We start from the raw sequence: 18,142 nt of genomic DNA, 5'->3' as shown, positions 1-18,142 counted from the left end.
GACCAACAGCCTTTCCATTTTTCATCCTCTTCATAGCTGACCTTACTTCCTATTTGCTAATCTGTTGCACTTCCTGATTCACTATCGCCACATCATCCAACCTTGTTTCTCTCTCATTCTCTTCATTCATCAGCCTCTCAAAGTACTCTTTCCATATGCTCAACACACTCTCCTCGCTTGTGAGTACGTTTCCATCTTTATCTTTTACCACCATAACTTGTTCCACATCTTTCTCAGCTCAATCCCTCTGTCTAGTTAATCGGTACAGGTCCTTTTCTCCCTCCTTAGTGTCCAACCTCTCATACAACTTATTGTGCACCTTTTCTTTAGCCTTCACCATCTCTCTTCACCTTACGCTTTATCACCTTGTACTTATGTCTACTTTCTGCATCTCTCTGACTATCCCAATTCTTCTTCGCTAACCTCTTCCTCTGTATACTTTCCTGTACTCCCTTCCACCACCAGGTTTCCTTTTCCTAATTCTTTTATCCAGATGTCACCCTTACTACTTCAGCTGTAGTTGCCCAGTTATCTGGCAACTGTTCACTACCACTCAGTGTGTCTTACCTCCTCCCTGAACTTAACCTTGCAGTCTTCCTTGTTCAACTTCCATCATTTGATCCTTGGCTCTGCCCTCACTCTCCTCCCCTTCCTGACCACCAACGTCATCCTAAAGACCACCATCCTATGCTGTCTAACTACACTTTCCCCTGCCACCACAGTCTACAATCTCCTTTAGATTGACCCTCCTGCATGGGATATAATCTACCTGTGTGCATCTTCCTCCACTTTTGTACATCACTCTATGTTCTTCCCTCTTCTTAAAATACATAGTTACCACAGCCATGTCCATCCTTTTTGCAAAATCCACCATCATCTGACCTTTTTCATTCCTCTTCATTCCTCACTCCAGAAATCTTCTTTCTCATCCGCGCACAGCCAACTTGCGGGGCACATGCACTAACAATATTCATCATCACACCTTCAATTCCTAGCTTCATAATCATCACTCTGTCTGACATTCATTTCATCTCCAAAACACTCTTGACATACTTATTTCTTTAGAATAACCCCTACCCTATTTCTCCTCCCATCTACACCATGATGGAACAATTTGAATCCACCTCTGATCCACCTGGCCTTACTCCCCTTCCATTTTGGCTCTTGCATGCACAATATATCAACCTTCCTTCTCTCCATCACATCAGCTAATTCTCCCCTTACCAGTCATACTGCCAACATTCAAAGTTCCTACCCTCAGTTCCAGTCTCTTTACCTCCCCCCTCTTCTTCGGCCAACAGTAGCCCAACTTCCACCAGCACCATGTTGGCTAAAAGTACTGGTGGTGGCCATTGTTAACCTGGGCCTTGACCGATCCAGTATGGAAACGTGTATTATTGTCTGCATATTGATCTGGCAAAATTTTACAGCAGATGCCCTTCCTGACGTAACTCTCCCCATTTATCCGAGTTTGGGACTGGCACAAAGAAAAACATTGGTTTATGCATCCCCTGTGGCTGGGTCCCAGCAATCTATCTATTATCTACGCAATTCACACACCCGAGTGGAGCTCCCTTGCTTCAGATCTCATCTGGCCTTTGGATCACTCTGACTTACTGTACTTTGCTTCACGTAGGGTGGGAAGCCTTAGATTCCAACATATTCTATCTCCTATTTGATCCTGGTTAAAATATCTGACTAGTTTCATATATGCTTCATGTACAGGTGTCTCCAGCCATGGGCTATCTTGGCCCTGACTGCCATTAGGATCAAGTCTATGGTTTTCTGCTTTCTTCTTCATTGTGGATTGTGGACCTTTTCAGAGGTGCTTCTGTGCCTCAAGGTGAACATGTGAATCATGGTCAGTCCTTCCAAATACGTGGGAGGACACCAGCTCATTCACCTTCATTGAGCGAGCTTCACTCCTCCTGGCCTGAGTTGCAGGTTTCTCTAAAAAGAAGCATACAGGAAATGAAGGTAACTGGCTATTTAAACTGTATTCCCACCCATTTAAATGTAAAGAGAGAGAGAGAGAGAGAGAGAACATTAAGCACAAAATAAAGAAAAATAGCTGTGAATCGCCATTCCAATCATACACTGGTAGCAAAAAGTGGCAGTTCTTGATCTTCTTACATTATAATCTTGTAATTGAGTTACTGTTTCCACACGCCAACCAGGTTTGCCCACAGAGACACTAGCATGCAGGGGAAGTCTCTCATTCCTGTTTTTCCTGAAGGAACTGTACTGCACAATCACCTCTAATAGGAAATATAATATGGCATTGACAATCTAAGGAAACTAATATATACAACAATCTTGATAATGTATATGTGTAAACAGAGTTGTGACTCAGTATTACAAGAAGTTTAATTGAAAACATTGCTTTGAATTTGATTCATTCAGTTGTTGCTTTTCAATGATAAGCTGAGCGCTACAATAGTTGAATAGCATAATGGCTTAACCTCCTTGGCATTGACCCCAAGAGATGCCTGAGAAGCAGCAAAGCCAGTTTTAGAACAATCTGAAACTGAAGCATTAGTTGAATCAAGCAATAGTGGTGACAATGTGAATCGGTCTTCAGTCACAGCACAGTTCGGGTAAGTGATGCATAAGTCACTGTATGAACAAACTGCCGTAATATGCTTGGTGAATTTGGCTGCCTGTAGGTTCACCATCGTGCAAGTAGGTGTGGGGTGAAAAGGCAAAATGATTGCAATCAAGTAGAAAGACAAGAAAAGTACTGTCCACAATGTAGCAACTAGCAATGTGGAAGTCACTAAACCTTGGACAGAGAGAGTCTATAATTGCACAATATGTGCATCGATCATGCAGACCAGGCACAGACATTCAACCCTCTTATGCTCAAGCAACAGAAAAAATATTATAAAGAAAGTGTGCAAAGAAACATGCTTCTACTGTGCCAATTACAACATCAGTCTGAACGTTTGTGACTGTATCCAGCAGGGGGCGTTAGCTCCCTTATTGGAATGAGTTCTTTTGTAATTGCAGCGTGTTACATAACCCGACTCTATATAGATATGATATTAAAAGGTGATACCCCTCCCTTAGTGATACGGCAGTAAGAAATCACATAGGATAGCTTTCTTTAATGATGGCGTACGCTGCATAACTGACGAAGGAAGCCAATGGCAAGAACCCAGCTTGGGAGTGGGGGCCCGATGTGTAGAGTCTGCCATTTTCGTCACTGCGTTGGAAGGATTTTCAGGATCAGATGATGTTATCTTCCATTTGTCCGTCAGCTTCAAAGGTGAAATCACATAGGATAGCTTTCTTTAATGATGGCGTACGCTGCATAACTGACAAAGGAAGCCAATGGCAAGAACCCAGCTTGGGAGTGGGGGCCCGATGTGTAGAGTCTGCCATTTTCGTCACTGCGTTGGAAGGATTTTCAGGATCAGATGATGTTATCTTCCATTTGTCCGTCAGCTTCAAAGGTGTGCCGGGCAATGTTCCAAGGTTTTTTATACTCTGTCTTCATGTGCAGGGCCCCCACTTAGGTGAATAATAAAATTCCAAACAAGGCAAAGAGGATACAATTTCATGCCGACTCTGACAGATGAAAAATAGTGCATGTTTCCCCAGCTGTCTTTATCTGTCTTGTCTTAGCAGTTCTAAATGATGAGCCTCTGTGCTAAATCTGTGTCGAATGTGCATGTGAGTAGAAAGAAAAGTAGATTTATAAAATATCTATATATATAATTCACTAAGCCGGAAGACAAGTAGCCACCCATGGAAAGCACGCCGGAAGGGGCGTGGATTCAATAAGCCGCCGACAAGTAAGACGCCCAAGACCATTGGATACGACGACAACTCGCAGAGCCACGCCCACCAACTCGGATGCGACAACTCTGAAAAAACGACATCATTTATGTTCAGCTGGGCTACAGTACACATGCACCTCTGAGCCACGTTGACTTTTTGGTTACGAGGCACGACCGCGTGCACCATAGCAAACTCTTTTACACGCTACATACAGCAATTCGCATCCGCGACAAGCATGCGTTTTCGGTTACGAGGCACGACCGCGTGCACCATAGCAAACTGTTTTACACGCTACATACAGCAATTCGCATCCGCGACAAACATGCGGCTTCTTAGATGGTCCTGTAGGAACATGGAAGACGTTTCCCCGCCCACCAACACTCCTTTTTTCCCGGTCCGTGTCTACCCTCGCTCTCTAGGCATTCATACTGCCTGCTCATGTGCCCGGACGCAAAAACTCACCGACCACCCAGTTAGCTGGAGAGACATTCCTACAACCGTAGCATCTACAGGAATAGCTGCAACATTATTACCGGGTGGACGAACTGCCCATTCTATTTTTAAAATACCGTTGAAGCTCAATACTACTTCCACATGCAACATCAAACCTTCATCACCACAAGCTCAACATCTTCTACAATCCAAAGTTATTATATGGGACGAGGCGCCAATGACACACGCATACGCATTCCAGGCAGTTGACAGGTTATTACGTGACCTCACTGGTGACATGCAGCCTTTTGGAGGCAAAACAATACTATTGGGTGGAGATTTCCGACAAATTCTCCCCGTCATTATGCGTGGCTCCCGCGCCCTTACTGTCGCCAGTTGCATTAACAAGCACCCTTTGTGGCATCACATGCATGTTCTTACACTGACAACAAACATGAGAGCTCTTCCTGAAGAACAACATTTCGCACAATGGCTCCTTGAAGTTGGGGACGGGATAAACGGAACACCTGTGACATTGCCTTCACATTGTTTTCCTTTAATTTCTGATCCTGTTCAACAACTGTATGGCGACATCGACTTCTCAACTGTCACTCTGGAACAACTCAGCACGCGAGCTATATTAAGCGTCACCAACGAGGACTCGCTATTCCTTAATGAACAAGTGCTAAAACTTATCCCTAACAATGAGGTGACTTTCACGAGCGTGGACTGCATCATCACAGATGATCCTGCAGATCAACTTTCATTCCCCGAGGAATTTCTTAATAGTCTTACTCCTACTGGAATGCCTCCACATAAACTCAAAATTAAAAATGGATCCGTCATCATGCTTCTCAGAAACCTCCTGCCTGCAAAAGGTCTTTGTAATGGCACTACACTGTCTGTTAGCGCCATTCACCGCAATGTACTGGAGTGTAAAACTATCACATCTGTAACCTCACAAACTGTCCTTATTCCCTGGATATGCCTGACCCCGTCAGATTCAAATTTGCCTTTTACTTGTACCCGAAGACAATTTCCTGTTCGATTGGCATTTGCGATGACAATTAATAAGGCACAGGGACACACTTTCAAAAAGATATGCCTGTATCTGCCAAAACCAGTCTTCACTCACGGACAATTATATGTTGCTCTCTCCAGAGTTCCATCTTTTCATTCACTTTCTGTTGTATCCTCAAACCCTCCCTTTTTAGACAACTGTGTCTTTCCAGAAGTGTTCAACCATCAATAAATAATTATGCGGCATTTGTTATGCCGCGGGTTCACTATTGTGTTGTATTTTGCTCTCTCCAGAGTTCCATCTTTTCATTCACTTACTGTTGTATTCTCAGACCAACCCGTTTTAGACAACTGTATCTTTCCTGAAGTGTTTAGCATTCAATAAATAATTATGCATGAGATTGAGCATTAACAGGTCTGTGATGCCCTTGGATATCCCGTACTGCACACGCACTACACTGAATGCCTCAACCGGGGCTTGCATTTGTTCCCCACGAACGAGGAATTCCCAGGAAGTGCGGTTCATACACTCGCACTGATTACGTCCCTACCCTTTGTACACCCCAAACCCGCTTCTACCATGGACGGCTGACACAAAACACGGCATCAATCCAGCTGTAAGCCGCGTTGACTGTTCATTTGCCTTCCATGGCCACCGCTTCAAATGTATTTCATGGAAACAACACTTCTTTCAATGTTATACAGATTCCTGCATCAAGTAACTGCACCCGCGCTACACTGAATGGATCAACGTGTGTCTACCAGGCGCAGAAAGGCGTGTGTAAGCCGTTGAAGCCCATTCGTGCTGCAAACGGGGAATTACCACTAAGTGCGAGTCATACACTCGCACTAATTACGTCCCTGCCCTTTGTACACCCCCCACCCACTCCCGCTACTACCCGTGGTCGGGTAACTTGGTGGATTATATATAGAAAAGCAGCCAAAACCGCAAAGAACAATGAAAGGTCTACGTGACTCACAGGTGCATGTGGACTGTGCCCAAGCGCCGTCCACCCCCATCCCTCGGTCTGGGAGGAGAAGGCGCGATGGCGGTCCGCCAGTTTTCAGTCACGGACAATTGTGTGTTGGTTCGTTCCGTGCATTGTTACAATGTTACTTTTCTTGGTGATTTATTACATTACCCATTTTTCAAATGTTAATTTTCTCCCTGTGCTTAAAAATCATTAAAAAAGCGGCCTGATTATGCGGTGTATGGTACGCCGCGGGTTGGCTAGTATTTATAAAGAGGACAGTGACATATTAAACTTATGTTCTGATTACAGTGACAGTCACAAAATATATCACACAAAAGATATGTACTAAATCTGCATCAGTAGAGCAGTGGACACTAGACATATCTTTTGTACTTTATTTATAGTATGTCGACCTTTTGATACTTATATATTACACATAACTTTTTTCTTGATGATTTTTTTTCATGTTTTTGACATGATATTACAGGAGTAAATATAACATTAAGGAGGCTTCTTAGTTAGCTTGAGTTCTGGAGGTTATGGTTTCACCCTAGCACAAAGTGAATATACAGTACAGTTAGGTCCATAAATATTTGGACAGAGACAACTTTTTTCTAATTTTGGTTCTGTACATTACCACAATGAATTTTAAATGAAACAACTCAGATGCAGTTGAAGTGCAGACATTCAGCTTTAATTCAGTGGGGTGAACAAAACGATTGCATAAAAATGTGAGGCAACTAAAGCATTTTTTAACACAATCCCTTCATTTCAGGGGCTCAAAAGTAATTGGACAAATTAAATAACTGGAATTAAAATGTTCATTTCTAATACTTGGTTGAAAACCCTTTGCTGGCAATGACAGCCTGAAGTGTTGAACTCATGGACATCACCAGATGCTGGGTTTCCTCCTTTTTAATGCTCTGCCAGGCCTTTACTGCAGCGGCTTTCAGTTGCTGTTCGTTTGTGGGCCTTTCTGTCTGAAGTTTAGTCTTCAACAAGTGAAATGCATGCTCAATTGGATTAAGATCAGGTGACTGACTTGGCCATTCAAAAATTTTCCACTTCTTTGCTTTAATAAACTCCTGGGTTGCTTTGGCAGTATGTTTTGGGTCATTGTTCATCTGTATCATGAAATGCCGCCCAATCAATTTGACTGCATTTAGCTGGATTTGAGCAGACAGTATGTCTCTGAACACCTCAGAATTCATTCGGCTGGTTCTGTCCTGTGTCACATCATCAATAAACACTAGTGTACCAGTGCCACTGGCAGCCATGCACGCCCAAGCCATCACACCGCCTTCACCGTGTTTTACATATAATGTGGTATGCTTTGGATAATGAGTTGTTCCACGCCTTCTCCATACTTTTTTCTTGCCATCATTCTGGTAGAGGTTGATCTTGGTTTCATCTGTCCAAAGAATGGTTTTCCAGAACTGTGCTGGCCTTTTTAGATGTTCTTTAGCAAAGTCCAATCTAGCCTTTCTATTCTTGAGGCTTATGAGTGGCTTGCACCTTGCAGTGCACCCTCTGTATTTACTTTCATGCAGTCTTCATACGCCTACCCACTGGAGAGTGTTGTTCACTTGGTTTGCTGATGTGAAGAAGTGTCTGTTCACCATGGAAATGATTCTGCGATCCACCACTGTTGTCTTCCGTGGACGTCCAGGTCTTTTTGTGTTGCTGAGTTCACCAGTGCTTGCTTTCTTTCTCAGGATGTACCAAACTGTAGATTCTGCCACTGGTAATATTGTAGCAATTTCTTGGATGTTTTTTTTTCTGTTTTCACAGCTTAAGGATGGCTTCTTTCACCTACATGGAGAGCTCCATTGACCGCATGTTGTCTGTTCACAGCAGAATCTTCCACATGCAAGCACCACACCTCAAATCAACTCCAGGCCTTTTATCTGCCTAATTGATAATGACATAACGATGGACTTGCCCACACCTGCCCATGAAATAGCCTTTGAGTCAATTGTCCAATTACTTTTGAGCCCCTGAAATGAAGGGATTGTGTTAAAAAATGCTTTAGTTGCCTCACATTTTTATGGAATCGTTTTGTTCACCCCACTGAATTAAAGCTGAAAGTCTGCACTTCAACTGCATCTGAGTTGTTTCATTTAAAATTCATTGTGGTAATGTACAGAACCAAAATTAGAAAAAAGTTGTGTCTGTCCAAATATTTTTGGACTTAACTGTATTTCTATTAAAATGTACATATTTCTTTTTAAATAAACAAATACGGATTTTAAAAATGAAACAGTGAATAAAATGAGCATTATATTGATTTTTACCCTTCAAGTGAAACTGTATTTAAAAAATAAATCAACAATAACAAAATCAATAAAATTTAAAGACTACTTAAACTGTTTTATAATAGCATTTATGATATTAAGTAACAAAATTACATTTTCAATAACAACTAATCATTTCAAACTGATTGCATTTTGAAGTTTGTTTAGTGTAGGTGATTTTTCACCTTTGTTCTATTATTAAAGTACTATTTTTTAAACAGCTGTCCAAAATTCTCTTTCTTAGAGTACCAAACATGTGGAATGGTGTGGATGATAGGCTACAATGTATACAATAATCTAACACCAACAGAAGCAACAATAAAAACCTCTATACTGGAGTAGTAGAAAAGGCACAGATGAGGCAAAACTAAAATTTAATGATCAACATGGCAACCAGACTACAATTTTACACTTTGACTGCATTTCTAAATGGTGATTGAAATCAAAGTACTGTATAAGCATTTCTCAAATGGGCTCACATTAAAGCTTGCTTTAAAATGTGGAAAATATCTTCCTTCATGATCTATGAATTGATTAATGAACCTTTCACATTCTGTCTTGACATTCTTTGAGGATCTCCATAGTTTCTCGTAGTGCTTTGATTTGACAGTGACACTGTAATATTTGCAAAAATTTGAATACACTGTAAACATGAATCGTGGGTAAATGTTTAAAGACAATTACATGCTTTCATAATTTTTTTAAATTATATTAGACGTACTAGAAGTTCAAGTACCTAAATAAAAGATATATTTATTGAACTGACTTACTAGTTACAATTGTATTGTCACCATCAGCCTAAGCTTTGTACAATCCAGTACACTCACTTTTGAAGCAAAGTGACTTTGTTGAACTCTTTCTTTTATTTACCTTGCCCTTTGCTTTATGTGACTCTTGTCTGAATAAGTTACAGAGCAACAGACAATAATAAGCGGGGCCAAGGACAATATTTAGACAGAAGATGTAGATGGGGCAGACACATCCTGACATAAACCCACGATTACAAAATGTTTCCCTGGGGATGAGTGGGGAACTGTAACTCTGCCTCGGGGAAGCCTAAAGCCGGATGCCTGGAATGTGGCAACAGCCTCTCCTGGTGATGTCTGGTACTCTGGGATCACCATCTGCAGAATCTGGTGCTGGACAATCTGGAATGTCTCCTCAGGAGTAGGTAGCTCTGCAATTAAACCTCCTCTGGATCATATAAAATAGGAGCATACCAAACAACAACACAAAAAAGTTAATCTCAATTTAAGCAAAAAAAGACACTTTGTTACCATTGGTACTACAAAAAATTCATATACAGGTGCTGGTCATAAAATTAGAATATCATGACAAAGTTGATTTATTTCAGTAATTCCATTCAAAAAGTGAAACTTGTATATTAGATTCATTCATTACACACAGACTGATGTATTTCAAATGTTTATTTCTTTTAATGTTGATGATTGTAACTGACAACTAATGAAAGTCCCAAATTCAGTATCTCGGAAAATTAGAATATTGTGAAAAGGTTCAATATTTGAAGACACCTGGTGCCACACTCTAATCAGCTAATTAACTCAAAACACCTGCAAAAGCCTTTAAATGGTCTCTCAGTCTAGTTCTGTAGGCTACACAATCATGTGGAAGACTGCTGACTTGACAGTTGTCCAAAAGACGACCATTGACACCTTGCACAAGGAGGGCAAGAAACAAAAGGTCATTGCTAAAGAGGCTGGCTGTTCACAGAGCTCTGTGTCCAAGCACATTAATAGAGAGGCGAAGGGAAGGACAAGATGTGGTAGAAAAAAGTGTACAAGCAATAGGGATAACCGCACCCTGGAGAGGATTGTGAAACAAAACCCATTCAAAAATGTGGGGGAGAGTGGACTGCAGCTGGAGTCAGTGCTTCAAGAACCACCACGTACAGACGTATGCAAGACATGGGTTTCAGCTGTCGCATTCCTTGTGTCAAGCCACTCTTGAACAAGAGACAGCGTCAGAAGCGTCTCGCCTTTGGACTGCTGCTGAGTGGTCCAAAGTTATGTTCTCTGATGAAAGTAAATTTTGCATTTCCAGTCAGTGATGGTTTGGGGTGCCATGTCATCTGCTGGTGTTGGTCCATTGTGTTTTCTGAGGTCCAAGGTCAACGCAGCCGTCTACCAGGAAGTTTTAGAGCACTTCATGCTTCCTGCTGCTGACGAACTTTATGGAGATGCAGATTTCATTTTCCAACAGGACCTGGCACCTGCACACAGTGCCAAAGCTACCAGTACCTGGTTTAAGGACCATGGTATCCCTGTTCTTGATTGGCCAGCAAACTCGCCTGACCTTAACCCCATAGAAAATCTATGGGGTATTGTGAAGAGGAAGATGCAATACGCCAGACCCAACAATTCAGAAGAGCTAAAGGCCACTATCAGAGCAACATGGGCTCTCATAACACCTGAGCAGTGCCACAGACTGATCGACTCCATGCCACGCCGCATTGCTGCAGTAATCCAGGCCAAAGGAGCCCCAACTAAATATTGAGTGCTGTACATGCTCATACTTTTCATGTTCATACCTTTCAGTTGGCCAACATTTCTAAAAATCCTTTTTTTGCATTGGTCTTAATTGATATTCTCATTTTCCGAGATACTGAATTTGGGACTTTCATTAGTTGTCAGTTATGATCATCAACATTAAAAGAAATAAACATTTGAAATACATCAGTCTGTGTGTAATGAATGAATCTAATATACAAGTTTCACTTTTTGAATGGAATTACTGAAATAAATCAACTTTGTCATGATATTCTAATTTTATGACCAGCATCTGTATTTTGGCATTTTAGGGAACACAGATGACAACACTGCTTAGGGTGAACCAAAGTGCTCAAGTTGTTGGTTTCACCCAGGAGAACATTCTGGTATGAGCCAGTGAATTAACAAGGGACGTTCAAAACGTTTCCACATTTTTTAACTCTATTTATTAAGAATTTCACAAACAAATTACATCACTTTTCTACATTGTCACCTTCGTTTGTGATGCAATTTTCCTAGGGTTGTATCAACTTTTGAATGTCCAATTACTACTCCTTCCGCCTTCTCCGTTTCCAATGAAAATATTAAAGTGCGGAAACTTTTTGAATGTCTCTCGTATCAGCATACATATTATCATACGTATGTCTGGTTATTGGTATTAATGCAGCTGAAAGCAATATTCGGTGTGAATGGTAAATCTTTAGCTTTTATAAGTCTACCCTCCCACAATCAGTATAACATTCATGGCAGTATAAACTTCTTTCATTCAACTAACATTTGTCACACACAGTCATATGTCAGATTTAAACAGTATGTAACACACAGAAACAACAAGCCAGCTTACGTGTATGTTTTGTGCATTTATTATCCTGTGTCTATACTGTATATACCTGCCTTTGTTGTATATACCTGCCTTTATCCATGTTCTGTTGTACTTGCGTTATTGTTGTGAGTTGTAGACACAAACATGGCAATAAAGGGTCTTAAGTTTCCAAAATTACCATATAGCAGGGTTAGAAACATTTCCTGGTCAGCCCAGAATAGGCTTGCTTCAGACCAGCTTGGCTCAAATAACTACATGCATCTAACAGGTCCCAAAAGGGGTAGTTGGCTTAGGAACTTCAAAAAGACTATAAAAGTCCCAGAAAAATGCCTCACTAGAAATAGAACATTTAAAAGAAGAAACATGTCACATAAAAATCTATTTTTAATTTTATTTTTATTTATTTTTATTTTTAAGGGAATTACTTATTGCAAAGAACAGAACAATGCTCAATAGAGGAAAAAGAGGCAAAAAAGGATTTGCTTATAAAGGCAATCCAAGTGAAACAAGTCCCAATATGAAATCCACAAGCAAAATGCAATAACAGAAGAAAATATGTAGAACCAGAAAATATAAAAAAAGAAAAGAATACTTGGAAATTTTTCACATCAACTCCCAATGATCCACTGGATGGAGACTGGAAATTTTTCACATCAACTCCCAATGATCCACTGGCTGGTTGTCTCCATCCAGCTTCCTGATAAACGCAGAGAGAGGAGCCACCAGAAGTGATGTTAGGGTGGACCCCACCTTTGGGAATCCGCCCACAAAGTACCTGAAGTGGCTCCACATATAAAGACATGGTACATAAATACACATATAACAGAAAATACACTAAGATATGAACAGTGATAATTCAAAAATGATAATAAAACATAAAATATACAAAAATACAGATCTTATATAACAATAATGAACAAACTGCATTTTTTGTTTACTATATTAAATGTGTTTTGGTTGTTTGTTAAAAAATAATCTATGGCCACATCCAAATCACAAGACAGAGAAAGTGAGGGCATTTATGTTGTACAGGTGATCCAGTAAGAAGCAATACAGTTCTGCAAGTGTTGAGCTGATGGACCTTTACAGAAAGTCAGGCATTGAGGTGTTATAGGTGTTATGACATTGTATCATTGTGAATTTTTCTTTAATGTTATTACTTTTTTCACTGACCTATTTATTTACTTGGATTTTGAAATGTGTAGAATTCAGCTTTATTTTCATTTTCTACTTTTATTTTTATTTGGGATTTGTTATTTTATTTAGTTATATTCTGAAAAACCAGCAATGTCAAGTTGTATTTGTAAGTGTTATGATGTGAGTAGCCATTGTTGGGGACCGGTCACAGAGTTATGTCACATGATTATTAAGGCAATATTATCTAAACCAGGGTTGCATCTTCCTCTTTGTCCAAGTTTGTAGATATCCTCTGTAAACAAATCTTGCTTTCTAGTTAATTCTGAGCCTCAGGTAGTTAGGAATACCACTTTGTTTTTTCAACAATGAACTATGTACTGAGCTTTGGCATTTTGACTCTTAAAAAGTATTTACAACATTGACCTTGGAAAGGCTTCTTTTTTTACATCACCCTTGTGTTTGCTGTTTTTGTGGAAGAACAGTAGGTGGCCAGGTATCTTCCCAAAGTGAGTTTTAAATTTTAGTATAGCTGGGTGTCTTCAGTTTAAGAGAAGAACATTAGATCATGTTGTCAAATAGAATAACCTGGGGTATAATACTGATGCTAAAAGAATTTGATCAAGCACTGTACTGTGTATGAAGTTGGATTAACCAAGGTATATGAAAAGATGCAGGTGACTGATGAAGTAAGATGACACATAGGAGTAACTGGTTCAATTTGGTCCACGACAGTAGTAGCTTTAATAGTAATAGTTGTATTATCACATGTACAGAGTAAAGCGAAATTCTTAGACTATGTCCACAATCCTAAATTTTTGTTTAAAAACGCAAATATCAGTCTCTGTTTTCACCTCTCACACATATTACCAGGACATTTTTAACTCCTGAAAAAAGAGACTTTTATAAACACTCTCCAGAGCTGTATATTTCTGAAAACAATGGCTCAGTGTTACAGTGTGGATGGGTGAAAACTGACAGCTTTAAAAACATAAACAATACAGTAATCCCTCCTCCATTGCGGGGGTTGCGTTCCAGAGCCACCCACGAAATAAGAAAATCCGCGAAGTAGAAACCATATGTTTATATGGTTATTTTTATATTGTCATGCTTGGGTCACAGATTTGCGCAGAAACACAGGAGGTTGTAGAGAGACAGGAACGTTATTCAAACACTGCAAACAAACATTTGTCTCTTTTTCAAAAGTTTAAACTGTGCTCCATGACAAGACAGAGATGACAGTTCTGTCTCACAATTAAAAGAATGCAAACATATCTTCCTTTTCAAAGGAAACAGAGAGGAAAGCAAACAAATCAATAGGGCTGTTTGGCTTTTAAGTATGCGAAGCACTGCCGGTACAAAGCTGTTGAAGGCGGCAGCTCACACCCCCTCCGTCAGGAGCAGGGAGAGAGAGAGAGAGAGAGAGAGAGACAGACAGAGAAAAACAAAGTCAAAAATCAATACGTGCCCTTTGAGCTTTTAAGTATGCGAAGCACCATGCAGCATGTCGCTTCAGGAAGCAGCAGCACACAGAAGGTAACAACGTAAAGATAATCTTTCAGCATTTTTAGACGAGCATCCGTGTGCGAACAGCCCCCCTGCTCACACCCCCTACGTCAGGATCAGAGAAAGTCAGTGCAAGAGAGAGAGAGAGAGTAAGTTGGGTAGCTTCTCAGCCATCTGCCAATAGCGTCCCTTGTATGAAATCAACTGGGCAAACCAACTGAGGAAGCATGTACCAGAAATTAAAAGACCCATTGTCCTCAGAAATCCGCGAACCAGCAAAAAATCTGCGATATATATTTAAATATGCTTACATATAAAATCCGCGATAGAGTGAAGCCGCGAAAGGCGAAGCACGATATAGCGAGGGATTACTGTAATCACGCTCTGATTGGTTTGCGCTTATTACATGGCCTTTCCTTCATTAGATCCTGCCCATTACATCTTCTTAGCCACTTAGCTTACCTTATATTCATGTGTTACTCTCAATAACAATTCGATCTCATCGTCAGTCCAAACAAAATGATGTTTACTTTTGTCCGTAATTGCCATTGCTGTTCTCAATGTGTAAACAGAAGCTGCAAATGAATGTCTAGCCTGGAAGACACTTCCTGTTTCTGCAGATACGTGCATGCCAAGTGTAGGCGAATGCCACATTATATGCATTTTTGGTCATTTTAATGTGGGCAGAGGTAATAGAAAACATAATAGTGTGGACTTTCTTGCATGTCAAATCAAGCTTTTTAGATGTTTACAGAAGATACTGTCAACACTATCAAAAACACAGAGCATTATTTCCCCCAGGTCACTAGATGGGAGCACCCCTGGGTAACCCGCCACCCACCACCCATGGATTCCCACAGGGCCTCATGGGAACTGCAGTTCTTTAGCTCAGCCCTGTTGGGTTCCATGGGTGCTGCCAGAGTGTGCTGTGGGGATTAGTGACCCCTACCTCATGGGGCTCCAGCCTTACCTGGAAGTGTTTCTGGGCCAAGTCTTTAGGACACTGGAAGTACTTCTGAATATTACATAAAAGGAGCTGCCTGGCTCATCTCAGGAAGCCAAAGTCAGCATTATTGCTGTATGCTTATTGTATTGTGGGTGTTGTGGGAAATGCTTACTTACAGAAGAGTTTCCCACAATAAAAAACTCTTGTTTGTGGAAACTTGTGTCTAGAGCCTGTTTGTGTCAGGTGCTTGGTAAGCTGGAGCGCCCCCTGGTGGCCACATTATACACACACGCACACATACATAAACACATATATAAACATATATCTATACTACTATACTAATAAAAGGCAAAGCCCTCATTGACTCACTCATCACTAATTCTCCAACTTCCCATGTATGTAGAAGGCTGAAATTTGGCAGGCTCATTCCTTACAGGTTACTTACAAAAGTTAAGCAGGTTTCATTTCGAAATTCTACGCGTAACGGTCTTAACGGTCGACAATGTCCACCATGTTAAACTTTAGTATTTATGGCGCCATCTTCATGAAATTTGGTAGGCGGCTTCCCTGTGCTAACTGAAACCTACTTACGTAAATATATATGTCCATAGCCTGCAGCTCGGTCACCGTGTGAGGCGGTGTTGCATCCCCCATCCCCACGCCTCCCACATAGTTGGCTGCCTGCCTTTATAAGGCCGTCTGTTGCTCCGGTCTCTTCATTCCCTTCCTTGCTTCGCCACGGTATTCACGTCTCCCTGCTGATAACTGCAGCCTTTTTATTTAATCCACGGCTTCTCCACTGTTTTATTGTTTGTTTATTATGATTATAGTTATTGTGTAGGTATTTTAGACTTAGTTTACATTGTTCAGGTACCCATTTCCTTTATCGTTCCAACCATACCCCCATTAATATGTCTATCGAGGTGATCACCATCGATCAAAGAACTGTCACTTACCGAGTGGTTTCCATGACCGGAGATGGCGCCTGCCTTTTCCATTCTCTGTGTTACATATTGCACGGCCATATCAGGCTCACTCTTGATATCCGGAGGAACATTGTGTCTTATGTATTGAATGACTGGGACAGGTTCAAGGTGTGGACTGATGACGGTACAGGAGATAATTATACTACACAGGAGCACTCTAAGAGTGAAATGCATAAGCCCTTCACCTATGGTTCTGCATGTGAGTTGATGGCTGTCGCTGAATTGTTTGGTTGTCGCTTTCAAGTGTACTGAAATGGCCAAATATTTTACACCTTTGGACAACCGGCAATGCCTCTTAAACATCTTAGATTCACAGGTGACGATTTGAGTAGTGGACATTTTGATGTTTATGAATGTTTCAACTCTCAAAAGCTGGATGCGAAGTTATTGATGAAATCGGTTGTATGCTTACAATGCTTGACAGATGCCGAATGTCACTTCAACACAACAAGTCCTGCAAATACTAACGTAATTGAAACAAACCATGAAACTCAAACCGATTATGACAGCAGCAATCCAAGCTGTGAGAAAACAGTAAAAAGGAGGCTTGTCAGACGTTGTGGTACGTTTTCTGATGCAGCTAGACAGAAACAACTTTGTGACGCTGCCGCTAAATACTCGCAGGCAAATCCACAAGTTCATAGAGATGCTGTTGCTAAATACTCGCAGGCAAATCCACAAGTTAATAGAGACGCTGCCGCTAAATACTCGCAGGCAAATCCACAAGTTCATAGACACGCTGCCGCTAAATATTCACAGGCAAATCCACAAGTTAATAGAGCTTCTGTTTCCAGGTACGATCCCAATAACGAAAAGCGGCTCATACGAAAACAACAGGTTTGGCTCAAAAAAGCCGATTGTGGATTTGCGTACGACCCAAACATACATTATGAATCTGACAAAACAGTACACATTGGATCCATGGATGTTCACTGTGAGTATTGTCAAGCTCATAGGTGGAAATGCAAGTCTCCTGGTTTGTGCTGTAACAGTGGTAAAGTCTCTCTCACTCTCACTCATACAAAATACCCGCGCTTCGCAGCGGCAAAGTACTGCTTTAAAATTTTTATTAAGAAGAAAAGTAAACCTTTTTAAACTGATGGAAAATATACCAATAATTATTTGTTAAGGATCTCTTTGTATACCACGTTGTTAGTTCGGCCCTCCGGTTGTAAAATGACCAAGCTGTGCGCTGAGCTTACTCTTGAGAATGCAACGTATAGTTGGCCATGTGAAAAGCAATCTTGCCTCAAATCAATGCCAACCTTTTGTAGGGTCTGTCCCTGAGACTTATTAATTGTCATTGCAGTGCAGAGCCTTACTGAAATTGGAGGCGTTTGAATTGAAATGGGTTTCATCGATAACTTCACATCCAGCTTTTGAGAGTTTAAACATTCATAAACATCAAAGTGTTCACTACTGAAATCGTCACCTGTGAATCTAAGATGTTTAAGAGGTATTGCCAGTTGTCCAAAGGTGTAAAATATTTGGCCATTTTGGTACACTTGAAAGCAACAACCGAACAATTCAGCGGCAGCCATCAACTCACATGCAGAACCATAGGTGAAGGGCTTATGCATTTCACTCTTATAGTGCTCCTGTGTAGTATAAATTATCTCCTGTACCATCATCAGTCCACACCTTGAACCTATCCCAGTCATTCAATACATAAGACACAATGTTCCTCCGGATATCAAGAGTGAGCCTGATATGGCCGTGCAATATGTAACACAGAGA

This window comes from Erpetoichthys calabaricus, chromosome 2 (assembly GCF_900747795.2).
Source record: "Erpetoichthys calabaricus chromosome 2, fErpCal1.3, whole genome shotgun sequence".
In the NCBI taxonomy this organism is placed as follows: domain Eukaryota; kingdom Metazoa; phylum Chordata; class Cladistia; order Polypteriformes; family Polypteridae; genus Erpetoichthys; species Erpetoichthys calabaricus.
The sequence above is the reverse complement of the archived record's forward strand: the minus strand, read 5'-3'. Positions refer to the sequence as shown.